The sequence below is a fragment of the Sus scrofa genome, chromosome 5 (assembly GCF_054392235.1).
Source record: "Sus scrofa isolate SSC_HxYL_T2T_F1_AM1 chromosome 5, Sscrofa_HxYL_maternal_Yorkshire_Landrace_v2.0, whole genome shotgun sequence".
Classification (NCBI taxonomy): domain Eukaryota; kingdom Metazoa; phylum Chordata; class Mammalia; order Artiodactyla; family Suidae; genus Sus; species Sus scrofa.
Genome location: NC_139387.1, coordinates 27,323,580 through 27,347,184, shown reverse-complemented (window position 1 = coordinate 27,347,184; position 23,605 = coordinate 27,323,580). Strand labels below are relative to the sequence as shown.

Sequence of the window (23,605 nt, the reverse complement as noted above, 5' to 3'; positions counted from 1 at the left end):
ACCATCCGGCGTTGCCGTGAGCTGTGGTGTAGGTTGCAGACGCAGCTCGGATCCTGTGTTGCTGTGGCTCTGGCGTAGGCCGGTGGCTACAGCTCCGATTCAACCCCTAGCCTGGGAACCTCTATATGCAGCGGGAGTGGCCCAAGAAATAGCAACAACAATAACAACAACAAAAGACAAAAAAAAAAAAAAAAAAAAAAAAAAAACAAGTGGTTCTGGGAAAACTGGACAGCCACATGGAAAAGAATGAAATTACAACACTCCCTAACACCATATACAAAAATAAACTCCAAACAGATTAAAGACCTAGATATAAGACCAGACACTATCAAACTCTTAGAGGAAAACATAGGCCAAACACTCTCTGACATAAACAACATATTCTCAGATCCACCTCTTAGGGTAATAACAGTAAAAACAAACAAACAAAAAAAACACACAGAAACGTGTGAGCCTTGTGGGTACACGGGTGGCCCAGAAACAATCTGCACCCTCATTCATCAACGAGTTTACATGTGAGTGCCTCTTCTTCGTGATCAAATACTCAACGCTGCTCCTGTAGCCTGAAAGCACGGTGGACAATACGTAAACGAATGGGCAAGCTTTGTTCCAATAAAACTTTGTTTACAAAAGTAAAAAAAAAAAAAAATAAAATAAAATAAACAAATGGGACCTAATCAAACTTAAAAGTTTCTGCACAGCAAAGGAAACCCTAAACAAAATGAAAAGACAGCCCACAGAATGGGAGAAAATCTTTGCAAGTAAATCAACTGACAAGGGATTAATCTCCAAAATTTATAAACACCTTCTGCAGCTCCATACCCAAAAAACAAACAACCCCATCAAAAAATGGGCAGAAGATCTAAACAGAGAGTTCTCCAAAGACATACAGCTCCATACCAAAAAAACAACCCCATCAAAAAATGGGCAGAAGATCTAAACAGACAATTCTCCAAAGAAGACATACAGATGGCCAAGAAACACATGAAAAGATGTTCAACATCACTCATTATTAGAGAAATGCGAATCAAAACCACGATGAGGTACCACCTTACACCAGCCAGAATGGCCATCATCCAAAAGTCTACAAACAATAAGTGCTGGAGAGGGTGTGGAGAAAAAGGAACCCTAGTACACTGTTGGTGGGATTGTAAATTGGTGCAACCACTGTGGAAAGCAGTATGGAGAGTCCTCAGAAAACTAAAAATAGAACTACCATTTGATCCAGCAATCCCACTCCTGGGCATCTATGCAGGAAAAAAACCACGAGTCGCAAAGACACATGTACTCCGATGTTCATTGCAGCACTATTTGCAATAGCCAAGACATGGAAACAACCTAAACGTCCATCAACGGAGGAGTGGATCCAGAAGATGTGGTACATATATACAATAGAATATTACTCAGCCTTTAAAAAGACCGAAATAGGAGTTCCCGTCATGGTGCAGTGGTTAATGAATCTGACTAGGAACCATGAGGTTGCAGGTTCGGTCCCTGGCCTTGCTCAGTGGGTTAAGGATCCAGTGTTGCCGTGAGCTATGGTGTAGGTTGCAGACTCGGCTCAGATCCCGTGTGGCTGTGGCTGTAGCGTAGGCCGGCAGCTGCAGCTCCGATTCGACCCCTAGCCTGGGAACCTCCATATGCCGCAGGAGCGGCCCTAGGCAAAAAATAAAAGAAAGAACGAAATACCTGCATTTTTAGCAACATGGATGGACCTAGAAATTATCTGCTAAGTGAAGTCAGCCATACAATGAGACACCAACATCAAATGCTTTCACTGACATGTGGAATCTGAAAAAAGGACAGACTGAACTTCTTTGCAGAACAGATACTGACTCACAGACTTTGAAAAACTTATGGTCTTCAAAGGAGACAGTTTGGAAGGTGGGGGGATGCTCTGGGGTCATGGGTTGGAAATCCCATAAAATTGGATTGTGATGATCATTGTACAACTATAAATGTAATAAGTTCATTGAGTAATAAAAAATAAAAATTTTTTTAAAATAAAAAGGAATGAAGGCAGAAAATGTGTGAAGCAATGAGAGGTTGTGGTACAGATGCTATGCAGAGAAATTAAGGCACCGTCACTCCCTACAGGAAGGAATGGCCCTTTTTTATCTAGTGTAGATGTGCCTGATCACTTGGGATTCAAATCCCAGCTCTGCTACCCATTCTGTTATTTTGAGCAAGTTATTTGACTTTTCTGTGCTTCCATTTCCTCATCTATAATAAGGATAATCATATCATTGTGTAAAGTTGAGTGTATACAAGCAAAAGTGCTTAGAATAGTAATGCTTACTGGTGGAGAATAATGTGAGAAAAAGAATGTGTGTGTGTGGGTATGTGTGTGTGTTATGAGACTGGGTCATTTTGCTCCACAGCAGAAAAGTGGCAGAACACTGTAAACCAATTATAATGGAAAAAAATAAAAATCATTATATATAAAAAAAAAGAATAGTAATGCTTACTGAGTGTTTACATAATAAGCACTCAAATGTTATTCTTTGTAGAGGCATTGGTTGGTAGAGTGTTGTGCATAGCTGCCTTTCAACTGTTATTCTTCGCATAGTGTTGTTTGTAGCCAGCGTGCTTCGCATGATCACTGGAGCTTCCTAAATGTCCCATGAACAAATGAAATCAGAATCAAGATAATCTGCTGGGGGCTAGGATGTGGAAATGTTGGTGAAGAATAAAGGTCAAGAGGATGAGAATTCTAGAATTCTACAGGAGGCAAAATTAAAATGACTAATAACTGAGGTCCTTGTGAAGGGGGAGACTCCTCAAGCCAAAGGCAGTTGATGGTGACCGGCCCATGATAAGGATGAAGAGAAGTTTGGGTAGGCGTAAGGGGATGTGAGGCAAAGAACAAAGCAAGCTAAATTATTAACTCTTCAATATTCCCACATAATGAAATACCTTAGTTATCCCCATCGCATCTGGGAAATCACATTAAGACAACACATTAAAGAAAAGCACTCACCAATTATGCATACACACACGGAAACCAGAGGAAAATGCAAAACCTCTCTGCTTTCCCATAATGTCATAGTTCAGTTAATTCAGTCCACCTCAGATAAGCATCTAAAGTTGTACTCTCTCTCTCTCTGGATTTCTTCCCTCTTCCCTCTCTTCCTGCTCCACCCCATCTCATTGGTCCTTTTCTACCTCCTCGCTCCACTCAGAGGGGCTATATATTCCTCTTTAGGCTTTAGGACCTTCCAATCTTCTTTAGTTAACATTGACCATCTCTTAGAGTAAACTCTGGATTTATTACCATGTTAACAAAATCTCTACCTCTCTATTCCAATTTATAAAAGACCCCTTTCAAACCTAAGATGAGAAAAGAAATAGAAGGTGGTAGGAGCAAAGAAAATCCTGTCCTGTCAGGAAATCATTTTAAGCACAAAGTTGGTCCCAGCCTCTAAAACAGTGCCTACACATGATAGTCCCCTAATAAATATCAGATGGACGAATAAATGAATAAACACAAACCCCAAAGTAAAACATTACTGACCTGAACAATAATGACTGTTGGCACATGTGATAGTCTCTCCTGAGCCTTTCGTTTGCTAACTTACTTTATTGGAGTGATTGAATTAAGAATCCCAATTTTTCACACCTCCCTGTATCCATACCTTTTGGTAGCTGCCTTCTCACACTGACTCTGGACTTGGCCATGTGATCTGCTCTGGTGAATGAGGAAGCAGCAAATCTGACTTGAACAGAAGCTTTAAATACACTTGTACATTGGAGTTCCCGCAGTGGCGCAACAGGATCGTTAGCATCTTGGGAGCACTGGGACACAGGTTCAATACTTGGCCCGGCACAGTGGGTTAAGGATCCGGTGTTGCCCCAGCTGTGGCTTAGATCAGGACAGTGTTTTGGATCTGATCCCTGGCCTGGGAACTCCAAGGCTGTGGGGTTGCTGAAAAAGAAATGAATGAATAAATAAATAAATACATACATACACTTATACATCAACTGCCACTAACATAACAAACCCAAGCTAACCTGCTGGAAGGCTACATGAAGGACAGATGAACTGTTTCTGTCGAGGTCATCCTAAACCCACGAGCCACCAGTCTACCCATCAGATGATCACACAGATGCACAGAAGATCCCAGGCACCACCAAACTCTTAAAATACAATAAATGGCTTTTGTTTTAAACCACAAACTTTGAGGGTATTAAATAACTAGCTGATAATACTTCTAAACCCCCAATTCCCTCTGACTACATAAGACTGGGAGCCTCACGTACCACTTTGAGAAGTAAGAGGACCATTCAGATCATAATTTATATTGTGCAATGCAGAGCCTTTATGGCTGTATGCGGCAACACTGCTGGGAGAGCACCAGAATAAGCAAAACCCTCTCCCTCCTGCTTGCCCTTCACCTTTAATTACATACGGGAGTAGAGAAAAGAAAGTTAAAGGCAGCTTGAGCTACCCAAGCTAACAGCATTTTGCAAAAGGAACCATTTCGCTTGACTGAACATTTCCAAACAAGTTTCAGCTCTTGAGCATTTTAAACACAGATAGAAATAGTATAAATAATGTATGTGTGTATGTATATATATACACATACATACATAGACATGTACTTATATCTACATGGCTCTTAATGAATCATTGAAAGGGACATTTTGAATGTTAAAATGGTGTGAATTTCTATACTGCTTTCTGGCTTTCCAGGCACAGTCCCATCAATCTCTAAACCCTGACACCAGGCAGTTCATTGTTTTTCAAATTTATGACATTTTTCAGTCCATTGTTTTTAAACTGTCACCCTCCGTGGGTAGCTGGCACAACTCATTGCTACTCTCGGCTCCCACCGAGCTCATTGCCCTAGGAGTGATGTGCTAGCAAAATTTTCAGTTGACTGATCTCCAGGATAGTAAATACTCTCTGTGTGCTTCCTCTGATGACATCATTAGTTTTGTCCTCCACCCTTACCCCAGAAATAATTAAGATTGTGATTGTCCATCCCAAACACAGATAATGAAAATGAGGGAAACTGAAAATAGAACCAGTCATTCTATTCAAGCTGTTGGTGGGATGGAAGACTAACTCTCTCCCAGAAACCCTAATAGTTTTATGTCATCACTGCAAAAATGTTTCTAATATTGCAAGATCTACATGGTCTATTGAGAAACTATTCCGTATTTGGTTCAAGTTTAAACAGGCTTATTTTGATCTGCTGAATTTTCTCATTTATTTTCTGAAATGCATGACCTATGGACTTAATTCTCATCTCAGAAAACTACCTGATTTCTCCCAGGGTTCTAAATTAATTATATGGAGTTCAGTGAATGTGGAAATCAGTTCCTCCTCTCTGTCCTTAGTTAGGCATTAGGTGTGATGCTAGGGTGTAGTATGTGCCTGAATGGAAGAATCAGAAAACAAGGTCCAGCTGGTTCTGTCCTTAATCAGGGATGTAGCCCTGCACAAGTTACAGTCATGTCTGATTCCCAGGTTTCTTATCTACAAAATGAGGATATTTGGATGATTTCCATGGCTCCTTCTAGCACTGAAAACTAATTATATTATCCACAGTTTTTTTGTGATATTTCCTTTTAGTAGAGAATATATGCTTATTTCAACAACTAAGGTATTTCCAATCAGTATATTTGCTTATCTAATTGTGTGCCTGTATAAAATTTTCATGAGTATATTTTTAGTTCCTCCTTCCATCTTGGGGTTGGAAGGATTTGAAAAGTAATTGGGCAATTCAATCATTCAACATATATTGAGCATTTATTATGTGCCAGGGCCTAAGCTAGGGGCTTGGGAAAATAAATGAAAGTGATTATAATATTGATGTTACTAATTATTTCTCTACAAAAACACTGAGTGAGAGACCTGGTCTCAACCTCAACCCAAAGTATACACCTAGTCTAAGAAAAATGTTTAATTCAAGAGACCACTATATATACCAAACCCAGAAAGAGGCAAAATCTTTTGTTAAAATGGGAATAGTAATACACACCCTCCAGTCCATTCTAAAGATATAGTGTGGAAGTGATTTAAGTTCTGAGAACTATTTAAATTAATTAAATTGCCTAACAGTATCCGGTAAAGAGCTATTATAATGTTTACCTTCCTATCCCTCCTCCCTTTCTTTCCATCTCTTTTCCCTAAAATTAATCTGACTTCTCATTCTCACTCTTCCTACCCAAGCTGGATTCAAAGGGTATACCATTGAAGCAGCAAAATTACCAGGCATCTTATCTCCACTTTTTTTTTTTTTTGTCTTTTTAGGGCCACACCTGCAGCCTATGGAAATTCCCAGGCTAGGGGCTGAATAGGAGCTGTAGCCGCTGGCCTATGCCACAGTCACAGCAATGCCAGATCCAAGCCACACCTGTGACCTACACTACAGGTCATGGCAACCCCAGATCCTTAACTACTGAGGCAGGCCAGGGATGGAATGTGCATTCTCACGGATGCTAGTCAGATTTGTTTTCACTGAGCCACAAGGGAACTCCCCAAATTTCAACACTAGTGAAAAACAACTGCCTTCTTTGCTTCTGACCACATTTCCACATTTTCTTTGTTCAGAACATGCTTACACCAACATGACCTGGAAACCAAGTAAGTAAAATCTGATATTATCCACAGTTTGCTGTGTATTAAGAAATATGCAAAAGTCTGATATTAACCAGGAAGCCAAGAAAATTCTGCATCTGCTGTTCTCTACTCCCTGACAAGGCTCAGTAAGATAGAATCTGCTGTGTGACCACATATTTACATAACAGATTTTCTCTGTCTTCTATTGTTCTGATTTAGAATGTAATTCTAATCTCCAGTTTCCCTCCCCACTAGGAACCAAGTCTATTAGAATTCAAGTATAATGAAAACTCATTAGTGGTAGTGTATAAGTCATTAGAAAAGATAATTTACCACACAGAGAAGTGAAATAATTCCAATAATTCAAAGAAATAATTAAAACACAGTATTTGACCATACTTATTTAATAAGATACAGTCTAGGGGCAAAACAAACAAAACAAACAAACAACTTAATCTTTATTCAGTAGTCTAACTGCTGGTAGTAATACTGGTATGGTTATTTTTAACTATTCATACATGTAGTACGATAATGCTTTAGAAAAGTATGTTATTAAGAACCAAGATTTTTCAGAAAAGAGCCAAACGTATAATTTTTCAAGTAAAACTCCTACAAAATTCAATCTGAATTGGAAATTTCAAGATGAATTCATGGATTTTTTTTTCTAGTTCTTGTCTACTGAAAAGTCTTAGAAACCATAACAGCTCAGCAATGAGAACCCCTACTAACCACCTACTAACCAGACTTGAGGAAGGAAGGAAGGAAGGAAGGAAGGAAGGAAGGAAGGAAGGAAAGAAAGAGAGAAAGAAAGAAAGAAAGAAAGAAAGAAAGAAAGAAAGAAAGAAAGAAAGAAAGAAAGAAAGAAAAGAAAGAAAGAAAGAAAGGAAAGAAAGAAAAGAAAGAAAGAAAGAAAAGAAAAGAAGAGAAAAGAAAAAGAAACACTAAAAGGAACCAGGACTCCTTGGAGAAAAAGCTGATTCCAGGCCAAGGGCAGGAAATTATATAAGATGAGCTTGGAGCACTTTGTTGCTCTAGAAAGCAAGGAAATCATCAAACTTTAAAGGGACTTGTCAAAAACTTACAGAAACCACCTTAAGGAAACTCTCACCGGCCAGAAATGGGACAATTTGAGCATCAAAAACAATAATGATCACACCTGGTTGAAATACACTGAATATATAAAAATTCATGATGAAACTTTTTTAAAAGACAAAAAAAAAAAAAGCTTTAAAGGGAATGAACTTAGAATTTATCTTTATTTTCTTAAGGAAAAAAAAAAAAAAAAAAAAGCTTAATTTCATAAAACCAAACAGCTCTAGTTGACAAGAGAAAGCACCTCTTCTTTTCACAAGGATTCCAACTAATAAATGCAACAGGAATTATAGCATTAGAAAATCACCATTTCATAACCCCTAATAGAATAATTGTTCAGGTAACCATCAACATGTGCTAAAACAGTTAGATGAAAGAATAATAACTGAATATCCATGGGGTACCAAAGTAACACCCCACTGATTATTTTTGGATATAAGGGGGAATGTGCAACTTTACAACAAAAGGATCAGACAATCGCTATTAGCATCCCTAAAACCAGAGAACAATAGATGCCTCCTGATATGATGTAACATGAAGTACCCAACTCACCTATGACATATTCTTGTCAAAATGTTGAATCTGAATTTAAGACTAGCTCTAACTTCCAGTGTGTGGAAAATACAAAGGAAAGGACAGGTTAAATGCTGCCATTCAGAAAAAATCAGGCAAATTAGAGTGTGGGTTATTCTCCATGACAAATAACCTGGTCTTTTCAACAAGTGAATGACAATAAGAAAAAGAAGGGGTAAAGAGACTCTTAAAGATTTAAAGGGGCTCAAGAGTTGCTAAAATTTTTTAAAAAGTCATTTTTGAGAAATTTGAACCTGGGCTGCATATTAAATGATATTAAGGAAATATTTCTAATTTGGGGGGCATCATAAGAGTATAGGGGTTAAGAAGAAGATATTCTTTTTTTTTGTCATGGGGAGGGACTGCACCTATAGCATATGGAAGTTCCTAGGCCAGTGACTGAATCCATGCCACAGCAGCAACCCAATCTACTGCAGTAAACAACACTGGATCCTTAAACCACTGTGCCACAAGAGAACTCCAAGATATTCTTATTTTTAAAGCTATATAAATACACTGAAATATTTAGGGGCAAAAAAAATATCAGGTTGTCCAGGATTGCTTTAAAATGCTTTAGACTGGTAAATCTATAAAAATGAGGTGATTTTGTTTGATCGCATCTATTTTCTCAATAAAATGTTTAGTTTGATTATGACTTTAAAGTGGAGTTATATAAAGTTTGAAGAAAGATGAAATAGAGATTTGTGTTGCATGTCTGAATAAATGGCAAACTCAGTTGGAAAAAATAAAATAAAATGCTTTAGCCAAAAAAAAAAAGCAACAAATACAGCAATATGTTAATAATGGTTTAAGTGAGTATATGGAGGGAGTTCCCATCGTGGCGCAGTGGTTAACGAATCCGACTAGGAACCATGAGGTTGCGGGTTCCATCCCTGGCCTTGCTCAGTGGGTTAAGGATCCAGAGTTGCCGTGAGCTATGGTGTAGGTCACGGACGAGGCTCAGATCCTGCACTGCTGTGGCTGTTTCGTATGCCGGTGGCTACAGCTCCAATCAGACCCCTAGCCTGGGAACCTCCATATGCTGCGGGAGCAGCCCTAGAAAAGGCAAAAGACAAAAAAAAAAAAAAAAAAAAAAAGTATATAGAACTACATTATTTTTCAATTTCTATATGTTTGAATTTTTTCATCAGTAAGAATTTAAAAGTTTCTTCAAATATGATGAAAAACAAAGCCCCTTGCCTCCCAGAGACTACTTCATAATGACAATAATTTTGGTGTAGAAAAGTGACTGTTGGCTTTCAGAATCTCCCCACAAACATCTGAAGTCTTAATTCTGCAGTGAATATTTTGGTATTCCCTGTCATTGTTTTTCCCAAATTGGGCATTATACTTTTTCTGAAAACTTCCACTTCCTCTAAGACCCATATCAACTGCCATCTTCTTCACTAAGTCCACCCATTCATTTAGAGTAACTACTGGGTAACTTCAATGTGCTGGATCCTGCACTGATGCAGGAGATATAGAAACAATAAAGACAAGTTCTTGACTGTCCCTGAGCTGATAGTCTATGTGACAGAGACAAGTAAATAGGAAGTTAGAATGCACCAAGAAGGAAGCTATGGGAGCTCCCACTGTAGCGCAATGGGTGAAGGATCCAGCATTGCTGCAGCTGTGGTGCAGGTTGAAAAAGAAAAAAGATGCAAGCTATGACAGGAAGCTGGAGGATACCACAGGAGAAGGACCTAACCCATTCTAAAAAGCGTGACTTGTGCCCTGAGACCTGAAGATCCAGTGGGAGTAAGCTAGGTAGGGGTCCAGGGACCAAGCATAGTCCAGGCATAGGGAGTGGAATGTACAAAAGAACAGCAGTAAATGAGAACAAGCTATGTTCTTAAAACTTATGATAGTTAATTTTATGTGTCCACTTGACTCAGCATGGGATGCGCGGATATTTGGTCAAACATTATTGTGTCTATGAATATTCCTAGATGAGATTAACATCTGAACTGAGAGACTAAATAACGAGATTGCCCTTCCTAATGTGGGCAGGCCTCATCCAATAAACTGAAGACCTAAATAGAACAAAAAGGCCGAGTAAAAGAGAATTTCACTTGCTTGACACTTCGACAAGTGTCTTTTCCTGTTCTCAGAATGGAATTTAAGACCATCAGCTTTCCTGGTTCTCAGACTTTCAGATTCAGACTGAAAAAAGCACTGGATCTCCTGGGTCTCCAGCTTGACGAACTGTAGATCTAGGGACTTCTTAGCCTCTATAATTATGTGAGACAATTCATAAGCATAACAATAATAATAATTTGCATAGATACATATATATACATACATATATATATATATATATATATACAGTTGACTTTTGAACAACATGGGTTTCAACTGCAGAGATCCACTTACTTGTGGATTTTTTTCAGTAAATACGTACTATAGAACCATACAGTCCAAGGGTGGTTGAATTGGGGATGAACTGAGGATACAGAACACTGACTGTGAAATCATACTTGGATTTTTTACAGTGCTCCTTACTTATACAGTGAGATCCAGCTTTATGCTGAATCCATCATCTTTCTCTTTCCAAGGGAGGACAGAAGCACAATGGAAACATAATTGCAGAACAGCATCTGATGGAAGGGGTTAGTGAAGATACACTACTCTAAGTATCAGTACTGTTCCCTAGATGATTAGATATCACTGCGAATTATCCAATTTATCACCACAGAGTTTTGTATGTGAGGTGCCTCTCACTCTTTCTGCTTTTTTTAATAACACTTTTTTATATATGCATACTGTATAACTATTTCAGAATGTAAATCACCATCATTAAAAAATCCCATCTTGCAATTTGTAAATTTGGACAAGGGTCAACTGTATGTTGTGTGTGTGTGTGTGTGTGTGTGTGTGTGTTATGTAATGTGTAGGATATATATTTGGTTGTTTTTCTGGAGATCCCTGACTAATACAGAACTAAAAAAGATTTAGTAGGGCTAGCACATGAAATATATATATTTGGGAATGAGAAAGGGGAAGGGAAAGAGAGGAAGGGGGAGAATTAGGAAGTTCATATAGTGACCTCCCAAAGGGAATGCAAAACTGTAGGAGAACTTTAAGTGTAATCATATTTGCTTTTAACAAAAAACACGTTGGCTGTTTTATGAAAAGTAGATTAGAGGGAGCAAGACAAGAGTCAGGGAGACCAGATAGGAGGTTGTTGCCATACCCCAGCCAATAGGCTCTCTCCATAGCCTCTGCATCAAGATATTTTGAGGCTCCTTCATAACCTTCATCTCTTCTGCCTTGAGGAATAGATATTTATGCACATGCTTTCTCTCTCCTTCCAGAACAATTTCCTTAAAGGTGGTAATCAAATCTCACATTGCAGGAGTTCCCGTCGTGGCGCAGTGGTTAACGAATCTGACTAGGAACCATGAGGTTTCGGGTTCGATCCCTGCCCTTGCTCAGTGGGTTAAGGATCAGGTGTTGCCGTGAGCTGTGGTGTAGGTTGCAGATGCGGCTCGGATCCCGCGTTGCTGTGGCTCTGGCGTAGGCCGGTGGCTACAGCTCCGATTAGACCCCTAGCCTGGGAACCTCCATATGCCACTGGAGCGGCCCAAGAAATGGCAAAAAGACAAAAAAAAAAATCTCACATTGCCTAATAATAGTAGCTAACACATACCACTTAGGATATACCAAGCACAGTATATACATAATGTCTAATTCCACAATAATCATACAAGATAGCTATTATCACCCATTTACCAAAGAGGAAACTCAAATTCAGAAACATATGCCCAAATAAGTATTTGCACCAGCCCACACAAGTGGTGAATGGTGATGCTTGGATTCCCACCCAAGTCTGCCCTGCTCCAGATCTCTCCATGGACAGTGCCTCACTCCTGTGGTGACCAATAAACACACATACAGTTGAGTTGCAAGATGTCTAAATCCAATCTTACCAAACTAGAGATTTTTATTTTGATTTATGCTTGCTTACAAATGGGTGGAAAATTAAGTTACCCATATTTCAGGTTCGGGTTTTTTGGAGTTGTTTTGCTTTGCTTTTGCTTTTTAGGGCTGCACTTGCAGCATATGAAAGTTCCCAGGCTAGGGGTTGAATCAGTGAGCTATAGCTGCCAGCCTACAGCACAGCCACAGCAATGCAAGACCAGGCCAACTCTGTAACCTACACCACAGCTCATGGCAACACTGGATCCTTAACCCACTAAGCCACAGCAGGAACTCCACATTTCAGGTTTTTTAAATTTCTAGACTATTCAATAGCAGGGGGCTTTTTATTCTCACAATGAGTGTGAAGGTTTGGGGATTTTCAACATAATAGTCCAAGTACTAAACAGACTTCACCAGCAATGTCAGAAGACGAGGATGCTGGAGCCAGAAAGGAAAGCCAAGGCCAGCCAAGAGCATCAGCAGCAGGCTCTGGGGCAGTTCCAGGAAACATTAAAGGCTGGCATCACTTCCTGCTTAATCTATAATGTGACTGAGCTGCAACCCCAGTGGTTTTGAGAAACAAGAATCAGCAGAATTTTGCAGCTTTAATAGAATGTATTAGCAACTAAAAGTTTCAGGGAAGCCTTCACTTCATTACCTCAGCAGCCATACACTGACCTTGTGGCCCCTCTTTGTAAAAACCTCTTTTATGTTTCTTCACCTAAGTAGAATTAACATTTTTCCCTCCCTGGCATGAACTCATAGTAGATGAATGCTTTAGTAGACTGCAAGTAGTTTTTCAATGTCACATTTCTATAACAGTGTTATGGAACAAAACTAATTGTCATCAGGATTGGAGGCAATTCTATTCACAGCAAGATAAATTGGATTTCTAAACTGTGATTTCCATTGTGTTACCTCTATGTATCATGAAAGTTATCCTGATGTGCACAGCAGTCAGGCTCCTTACTTATACAGTGAGATCCAGCTTTATGCTGAATCCATCATCTTTCTCTTCCCAAGGGAGGACAGAAACACAATGGAAGCATAGTTGTAGAACACCATCTAATGGAAGGGGTTAATGAGGATATGCTCCTCTAAATATCAGTATGAACATTCAAAGATTAGAAGAAACAGTCCATGCCCTAAGATGATTAGACATCACTGTGAATTATCCAATTTATCACTGCAGAGTTTTGTGTGTATGTAAGGTGCCTCTCTCCCTCTCTCTCTGCCTTTTTTTTTTTTTTTTTTTTTTTTTGCCATTTCTTGGGCCATTCCAGCGGCATATGGAGGTTCCCAGACTAGAGGTCTAATCGGAGCTGTAGACACCAGCCTAAACCAGAGCCACAGCAATGCGGGATCCTAGCCGCGTCTGCAACCTACACCACAGCTCACGGCAATGCTGGATCCTTAACCCACCAAGCAAGGGCAGGGATCGAACCCACAACCTCATGGTTCCTAGTCAAATTCATTAACCACTGCACCATGACAGGAACTCCTCTCTCTGCTTTTTTAACAATACTTTTTAGATATATGTATACTGTATAGCTATTTCAGAATGTAAACCACCAGCAGTAAAAATATCCCACCTGGACTCCACTAATCTCAACTTAAAATATACTGGGCAGTGTCTTAGGGTATTTTCACAATCTATTAAAAAAAAAAAGATTTGCTAAGTGAATACAGTAAAAATATTATGGAAAACAAAATGGAAAAGCGTTAATGTTCTTACCATTGTAATTAAAAGGCAAACTGGAGGCAGAAAAGCTTAGGACCATGGTGAATTTTGTCTCACCATTGTCATGAACTGGACAACTTACTTAATCTTACTTCAATTTTCTTACCTGTAAAATGGAGATTGTAATAACACACACTTCATAGTAGATTGTCATCAAGATTAGAGAACAAGGAGTTCCCGTCGTGGCACAGTGGTTAACGAATCCAACTAGGAACGATCCCTGGCCTTGCTCAGTGGGTTAAGGATCCGGCGGTGCCGTGAGCTGTGATGTAGGTTGCAGATGCGGCTCGGATCCCACGTTCCTATGGCTCTGGCGTAGGCCAGTGTCTACAGCTCCAATTAGACCCCTAGCCTGGGAACCTCCATATGCCGCAAAAGCGGCCCTAGAAAAGACAAAAAGACAAAAAAAAAAAAAGATTAGAGAACAAGATACTTTCCTGGCACATAATAAATAATTACTCCAGCAGATTTCCTTAGAATCTCTAGCAGGCAGTACCATGTTGCCTCATTCACAATACTAAGTATCTTTGAAAAAAGAACAAATAAGAGGAGTTCTCCTTGTGGCTCAGTGGGTTATGAACCCACTAGTATCCAGGAGGATGTGGGTTCAATCCCCGGCCTCACTCAGCTGGTTAAGGATCTGGCATTGCCATGAGCTGAGGTGTAGGTTGCAGATGTGGCTCAGATCCTGTGTTGCTATGGCACAGTCTGGCAGCTGCAGCTCCCATTCAACCCCTAGCCAGGGAATTTCCATACGCCACAGATGCAGTCCTAAAAAGCCAGAAAACAACAAAAACTGCAGTACTTTAAAAATAAATAAATAAACAAACAACTTTCTATAGTTTGGTTTTCCCCACATTTTTTTTTCTTTGCTTTTTAGGGCTGCACCCATGGCATATGGAAGTTCCCAGGCTAGGGATCAAATCGGAGCTGCAGCTGCCAGCCTACACCACAGCCACAGCAATGGGGGATCCCACCCACATCTGCAACCTACACCACCTACACCACAGCTCATGGCAGCACCAGATCCTTAACCCACTAAGGGAGGCCAGGGATTGAACCTGTGTCCTCATGGATCCTAGTTGGATTCATTAACTCTGAGTCACAAAGGGATCTCCACCCTACTTATTTTTTATTGGTGATATTTTTCTATATTTAAAGTAAACCTAGGCTGTCCAGCCAATACCCAATTCCTTTGAGTCCTGTCAGATCCTTATAAGATCCTATAAAATATCTCCCCACCTGCAAAATTCCCCACTATAAGGACCCAAGATAAAGTTCCTTTGTCTTTGGCATGGGTCATTTATGTATACTGGAAATCATACTTATGTCCTATTTACTAATTGCTGAAGGGAAAGGAGATATTAGACCCTAGCAGCCTTCAAAGAGAGGTAAACTGTAAAAGAGAATGCAAAAAAGTAACATTTTTGTAGCTCACTTGGATTAAGGGGAATCCATAATTACATGAGATGTGGTTTTCACAAACAGCAAGAAGCTATACTTTTGTTGACACAAAACTACCAAATGATTTGTCCTAAAATTTAAATTTTTCTCTCCAACAAAACTGATTTTCCTGGGTCCAGGGAGTGTGCATTATTCTTCCATGTAGTATCTAGCAAATATAGAGTGCACAATACTTACTGACCTAAATAAATTTGAGTGAGCACATAGCACAGCACTGGGCTCAAGGGAGGCACTCAAATATTCTTTGAATGAATTAACCAGAGAAAGGTTGATAGAAACTGGTTCTAGGTGATCTGTCTTGTAAATTGTAATCAAGATTAAGAAAAAAATATATAGGTGCACAGTAGGGATACCATCCCAAAGTAATATGCACAGGTATGTATCTAACATAAACATTCACAGACACAGCCTAAAGCAATCTCAAAAATTAATGTTCAAATGTTCAAAAGGAACTTAAACTATAGAAGAAAGATCAACAATTTATATGATAATATTAAGCAAATTGCCTTGGATCTAACCTACCATTTACAATAGCCTTGATCAGTTCTCAAGGCAGAAAATTTCCCCAAGAATGTTTCTGAAATGTCTAGTGAGATCTAAACTCACTAAATTCCACACTCACCAAATTCAAATCTAAGGTAACCATGTGTGAGCATCATTCCCCATCACTGGACCTGAGAGCTCACTCCCCCACAAGACTTTATTATTCCTAAGATTTTTTAAGACATCTGAGAGCCCCTCAAACTCTCTTATTCTTCTCAACACCTGCTTATTCCAACCAAGATGGCAGAAAGTTTCCAGAATGGTTATGTCAAGGATTGAAACAAGGGGATAAAGACTACTGTATCCATCCTATGGAGGATGATAAGTAGAAAGGGGTAACCTATATTATACTCAAGGGTGCTGTTCTCCAAAGTAGAAACATGCATGAAATTTTGTTTCATACGACATCATTTCTCAACACTGATTTCTGTTCGTAAATAAGCTTCAATTTCCATTTAGGACAGTATATTAAAGGGTTCAAAATGGCCCAAAGAGAAGCCAATTACACATTCCGCAAAAGCTACACATAAGCCAATTTGGGCATATTGCAAAAAAAAAAAAAAAAAAAATTCAAGTCATTTTTAAAAGTTCATAATTTAGAGGAGATCATATGTAGGTTCATAGAGAGGATGTGAATGTTACACTGAGATTTGTTAAGTTGTCAAAGAAAATAACTCAGAGCCAAAAGGAAGAAATTCTTGTCTCCTAATGGGACCAAAGAAATGGGAAGCAACCAAACCTGCCTCTGCCAAGAATGTTTTTCCCACAACAATTAAAAACTCTGGGTGGAATATTGAAAACATCTTTTCTCAATGTATTTATGGGCTCACCAAGAAAATAAAAAATTTTCCAACCCCCAAAATCAAGACCAAAGGGAAACAGGGAAGCAGAGCCTCAAAGCTGACACTTACTCTGAGGGCATCTGCCAAACAGTATCCTTAACTCCCGCCTGTACCCCCGTTTTTCACTCATGTCATTGGCTTGTTTAAAAAGACTAGGTCAGTTGTCATGGAGAATAATCCTCATTCTCCTCCCCCCCTTTTCTGGCACACCTGTGGCATATAGAATTCCCAGGCCAAGGATCAAATCCAAGCATCTGCAACATAAGCCACAGCTGTGGCAACCCAGGATCCTTAACCCACCCTATCAGATGGGCCATCCAACCAGCAAAGCCACAGAGACAAGCCACAGCATTAACCCACTGCGCCACAGAGGGAATGCCAAGAATAACCCTCATTCTGATTTGTCTGATTTTTTTTTTTTTTTTTTTTTTTTTTTGTCTTTTTGCTATTTCTTGGGCCGCTCCCACGGCATATGGAGGTTCCCAGGCTAGGGGTCAAATCGGAGCTGTAGCCGCTGGCCTACACTAGAGCCACAGCAACGTGGGAACCGAGCCGCATCTGCAACCTACACCACAGCTCACGGCAACGCCGGATCGTTAACCCACTGAGCAAGGGCAGGGACCGAACCCGCAACCTCATGGTTCCCAGTCGGATTCATTAACCACTGAGCCAAGACGGGAACTCCCTGACTGTTTCTGAATGGTAGTGTTCAACCTGTTCTTCTTTCCCTTGCATTTTCCATAAACTGTAAGTTACAACTAAAGTCACAATTTTGGGATGAACAAGAAACCAGCCAGCCCAAGGAGGCAGTAAATAAAATTGCCTGTCCTGCCCTAAATGCACTAGATGGGAGGAAACAAACAAACAAACAAAAAAATCCCTTGAGAATTTTTAATTCTTCGTTGAGAATCCTTAATATAAATTTGCAGCCTAAATACCTAGGTGGATTGAAAAAACTTAAATAAATACTTCAGGATAAAATGGTCCCACATTGGTAGTGCCCCAGACATCTAGCAGAAACAAATTAATAAACTGAAAGAACCCACCTTCAACAAAGGCCTCAAAAATTCTCATGGAGAAAGCACTAAAAAAATATGAAGTCAGAGTCAAAAACCCCAAACCACAGGATTTAACTCACCGTGACTGAGAGCCAACAGGAACAGCAGACGACATAAACCTATAAACTTCAAATACTAAGAAACCTACAAGTATGCTTCCTACGTTTAAGAAATACGAGAAGGACTTGCAACTGTGACTAACAAAAAGCCTTCAGTGGTCACAGGAAGAGGCGGAGTCTGCGGAGCGGGCGGGAAAAGAGGTTCCCGGAAAGGGCGGGGCCACCTCGCCCGCCTCTTTCGCGTCGCAAAGCCAAGCCGCCCCTGCACCTGTGCTTACTCGCTGTCGCCGCCAATGCGGCGTCTGGGAGCTGCAGTACCAGGATGACCTCACGGGCACCGCCACCGTATAGGCGTTCAGCAAGCAGGCGCGCTACAGCCTGAAGGATGAATTTCCCCTGCTGACAACCAAACGTGTTTTCTAGAACGGTGTTAGGAAGGAGTTGTGGTTGATCAAGGTATCCACAAATGCTAAAGACCTGTCTTCCAAGGGAGTGAAAATCTGGGATGCCCTTGGATCCTGAGACTTCTGGAAAGCCTGGGGTTCTCCACCAAAGAAGGGGATTTAGGCCCAGTTTATGGCTTACCGTGAGGGCGTTTGAGGGTCAAATACAAAGATATGGATGCAGATTTTTTCAGGTGGAAAAGTGGACCAACTGCAAAAGGTGATTGACACAATCGTAAGCAACACTGACAACACAACAATCATCCTGTGTGCTTGGAATCCAAAAGATCTTCTTGTGGCCCTCTCCCACTCTGCTGCCTGTGCCTCGCCCTTTGCCAGTTCTGTGTAGTGAACTGTGAGCTGCCCTGCCAGCTATATCAGAGGTCGGGAGATGGTCCTGGGTGTGCCCTTCAACATCAGCAGCTACCTCCCTGCTCACCTACACGATCACACACGTTACAGGTCTGAAGCTGGGCGACTTTGTACACGCTTTGGGATATGCACACGTCTATCTGAACCACACTGAGCCGCTGAAAATGAAGCTTCAGGGAGAACCAAGGCCTTTCCTAGAGCTCTAAATACTTGGAAAAGTTGAGAACATGAGTGATATAAGACTGAAGACTTTCAGATTGAAGGCTACAGTCCTCATATGACTATTGAAATGGAAATGGCTGTTTAGAGTACTTTTTTTTTTTTTTTTTTTTTTTTTGATTGAGGTATGGTTGCTTTGCAGTGTTTCAGGTACATAGCAGGTGATTCAGTTCAGAATTTATATATTGTTTTTCTTATTCTTTTCCATTGTAGATTGTTGCAGAATGTTGAGTATGGTTCCCTGTGCTGTGCAATGGGTCCTATAGATTTTCTATTTTATATATAGTGGTGTGTATCTGTTGGTCCCAAATCCTCTTTCACCCCTTCCCCTTTGGTAACCATAAGTTTGTTTTCTATGTCTGTGAGTCTGTATCTGTTTTGTCAATAAGTTCATTTGTGTCATTTTTTAGATTTCACGTGTAAGTGATATCATATGGTATTTGTCTTTGGGTTACTTCACTGAAAGTAATAATTCTAGGTCCATCTATGTTGCTGTAAATGGCCTTATTTCATTCTTTTTTATGTCTAATATTCCATTGTGTGCATGTGTGTGTATGTGTGTACACACACCACATTTTCTTTATCCACTCATATGTTGATGAGAATTTGAGTTGCTTGCATATCTTGGCCGCCATAAATAGTGCTGCTATCAATATTGGAGTGTGTGTATCTTTTCAAATTAGAGTTTTCATCTTTTCTGGTATATACCCAGAGTTGGATTGCTGGATCATATTGCAGTTCTATTTTTAGTCTTTTAAGGACCCTCCACACTGCTCTCCATAGTGGCTGCACCAATTTACATTCCCACCCATAATATAGGAGGTTTCCCTTTTCCACACACCCTTTCCAGCATTTATTACTTGTAGACCTTTTTTTTGGCTGCAGCCATGGTGTGTGAAAGCTCCCCAGCTAGGGATCAAACCCAAGCCATAGCAGTAACCCCAGCCACAGCAAGGAAAATGCCAAGTCCTTAACCACTAGGTCACCAGGGAACTCCTATTTGTATCCTTTTTGTTGATGGCCACTCTGACTGGTGTGAGATGATACCTCATTATAGTTTTGATTTGCATTTCTCTAGTAATTGACAATGTTGAGCATATTTTCATGTGCCTGCTGGCTATCTGTATGTCTTCTTTGGAGAAGTGTCTATTTGGGTCTACTGCCCATTTTCAATTGTGATGTTTGTCTTGTAAAAGAATCGATTGAAGGATATTTACACCCAAGTAAAAGTTTACTTTGCTCTATAGGAAGAGGAACTAGGCCAAAAACCTGTTGGTAACCTGTCAGTTCTTATTCATTAACTTTTAAGAATGTTGCCACTGTAGAGTAGTAATAAAAGGCCTTGAGGGAGTTCCTATTATGGCTCAGAAATGAATCCGACTAGTATCCATGAGGATATGGGTTCAATCCCTGGCCTTGCTCAGTGGGTTAAGGATCCGGCATTACTGTGAGCTGTGCGTAGGTCACAGACGCGGCTCAGATCTGGCGTTACTGGAGCTGTGGTGTAGGCTGACAGATCTAGCTCCAATTCAACCTCTAGCCTGGGAACTTCCATATACCACACCTGCAGCCCTAAAAAACAAAAACAAACAAACAAAAAAAAGGCCTTGAGTTTGGCTAACTCACTGAGATGTATGAAAATGTCAAGATTGTGAACAAAGTCAGGAAAGCAAAAATGTATATATCATAACAAACATGTACTTGCATTTCAGTACCACACTCAAACTTCATAATGTTTTTATGAAGATGGTCTGCAAATTTCAGGAATTATACATAAAACTATCTCAAGAGTTATGTATATAATTATATATAATATATATAACTATTTCAAGAGTTATATATTTAACTTTTCCCCCCAGTTTGAGCAAAGTAAACAACACTATCAGTCATGCTAATGCCAAGTGCAGTTATGAACATTTCAAGCTATATTTGTTTTATATCTTGCTATAATAAAGACGTGTTCCACATTCAAAAAAAGAAGAAGAAAAAGACTAGAAAAAATTTATTTATCTTTATAACTTCACGGTAGGGAAGGATTTCTTAAGTACACATACACATGTACACATGCACATCTAACCACAAAGGTGGATAAATTCTACTACATTAAAATTAAGAACTTCTATATACAAAAAGATGCCATTAAAAGAGTGAAAAGTTGGAGTTCTGGTCATGGCGCAGTGGTTAACTAGGAACCATGAGGTTGTGGGTTCGATCCCTGGCCTTGCTCAGTGGGTCAGTGATCTGATGTTGCTATGAATAGTGGTGTAAGTTCCCAGATGTGGCTTGGATCTGGCATTGCTGTGGTACTGTGGCTGTAGTGTAGGCTGGCAGCTGTAGCTCTGATTCAACCCCTAGCCTGGGAACTTCCATATGCCACAAGTGTGGCCCTAAAAAGCAAAAAATAAAATAATATAATATTAATAAGAAAAAGACAATGTGATAGAAAAATGGGCAAAGATATGAACAGAGGTTTCTTAAAACAAGAAGACATGGGAGTTCCCGTTGTGGCTCAGTGATTAACGAATCCAACTAGGAACCATGAGGTTGCGGGTTCGATCCCTGGCCTCACTCAGTGGGTTGAGGATCTGGTGATGCCATGAGCTATGGTGTGGGTCGCAGACGCGGCTCGGATCCAATGTTGCTGTGTCTCTGGCATAGGCCAGCAGCTGCAGCTCCGATTCAACCCCTAACCTGGGAACCTCCATATGCCATGGGTGCAGCCCTAAAAGGACAAAAAGACAAAAAAAAAAAAAGCAAGAAGACATAGATGTTCACCAAGCACAGAAAAAGATACCATTCTCTTTAGTAATTAGGAAAATACAAATTAGAGCCATAAGACATGACTTCACTTGGGCCAGATTTGCAAAATTATTTTATTATTATTTTAATTTTATTATTAAGTTAATAATTTATATAACTGTCATATAATAACAAATATTTAAATAATAATGAATATATAAATAATAAATAAGAATATTACTTTTAAAAAATAAGTAATTTTATTATTATTTTAATTGTATTATCAAATGTTGCCAAGAATGTGGAATAACAGAAGCAGTTATGTCTGCTGGTAGGAGTATAAATTGGTAAAAATCACTCTGGCATTACCTAGTTCATCTGAGGGTATACATGACTTAGACCTATCTATTTCATTCCTAAAGAAACTAGAGAAACTCTTGCACATGGGCACCAAGTAACACTAGAAGAATGTGCAGAGCACTACTACTTGGTGAAAAACCAGACCAACTCAAATGGGCATCAGCAGAGAAATAGATAAATAACTTACGCTATTTCATGCAATGGAATTCTATGCTGCCACGAACTACAGCTACATGCAAAAAAGTGGATGAACCTTAGAAACGCATTGAATAACAGAATACTTATAGTATGATTCCATTTATATGAAAGTCAAAACATGTAAGCTATATAGTATATTATTTGTGGACAGAGATTTATATAGTAAAACCATAAATTAAAAAAAAAGAGCTTGATACACTCAAAATTCAAGGTTGTAATTACTCCAAATGTGGAGAAAAGGGAATGGAACCAGAGGGACACACAGAAGAATTCGTGAGTAATGAGAAAGTATAAGTTCTTTAACTGGGTCATGAATTCCTGGGAATTTATTCTATTGTCCTTCTTAAGAGTTTAAACATATTTCTTATATATTGTTTTGTATCTCTGCAACATTTAATTTTAAAAATTTTAAATAAAATACAAGTGACAGAAAATACCTATCACATGTGCAAAACAGATAAAAATTAAAATCACAAAATAAAATGATCCTCTGCCAATTTACTAAGAGAAAATGAAAACATGGTAGAAAAATGAGCAAAGGATAAAAACACACAGGCCATGCAATAAGAAACACAAATGGCCAATAAATATATGAAAAAACATTTCACTTCACTAAATCAATACAAAAGAAGCAGAACTATATTTCACCCAATAGATTGGAAGCATTCTTTTTAATGTGATAGTAACAGGATTAGTATAAAGAATGAACTGACAAAGTCTTATGGAGGGCAATTTGATATTATCTATGAAAATTTTAAATGTAAATACTCTTCTGCTCAGCAATTCCATATCTAAGAACCTATCTGATAGAAATACACATACATTTTGGTCAAATTGTATATAAAATGCTCCTTGTAGCCTTATTTGTAATAATGGAAAATTGGAAACAACTTAAATTCCATCAACAAAGAAATAGTTTATTTAGAACACAACTGCATTTAATCATTTTGGAATCCTTTAACTGAACATGGAAATTGTGCCTTAAATAGGGCCTCATTTTTATCATTGAACACATTCTAAATAAAACTCATGGCAGTTATTTGCTCAGCTGTTCCATGTTGTCATCAGGGTCCCTCTGCACCTCCATCTTTGCTTGTTGATTGGACCGTTGTTCTCAGCTCTTCACTCTCTGCAGTATAACCTTGCAGTGTGCTAGAATGGGCTGATGCTGGGCTTGGCCAACTGAATGTGAGTACAAGTTAACTCTGTGTCTACTAGTTCTAAGCCAAGGTCTTAAGAGGTACCTTGTGTTTCTCTTCACTCTCTAGCACTCCTGTGATCCATCATAAGAAGAACTACCTTAGAGAGCCAATGATGCACAAAAAATGAACTACATAGAACAGACCTAAACCTAACTTACAGCTTAGCACCAAGCCCAGCCAATCTCAGGTGAGCAAGCAGAGCCAGAGAAAA

General features: G+C 39.4%; 1 long non-coding RNA gene and 1 pseudogene across 2 annotated transcripts in view; one reads left to right on the top strand and one right to left on the bottom strand.

Moving 5' to 3' along the window:
* Nucleotides 1-18,012, bottom strand: part of LOC110260855 (uncharacterized) — a 463,270-nt gene extending 445,258 nt beyond the window's left edge. For both annotated transcript variants that reach the window (XR_014803451.1, XR_014803452.1), the window contains exon 1: nucleotides 17,883-18,012. This is a non-coding gene — a long non-coding RNA (uncharacterized LOC110260855). The remainder of the gene's footprint in view (nucleotides 1-17,882) is intronic.
* A 125-nt stretch (nucleotides 18,013-18,137) lies between these two features.
* Nucleotides 18,138-18,983, top strand: LOC100151874 (thymidylate synthase pseudogene; annotated as a pseudogene).
* Nucleotides 18,984-23,605: the final 4,622 nt, after the last annotated feature.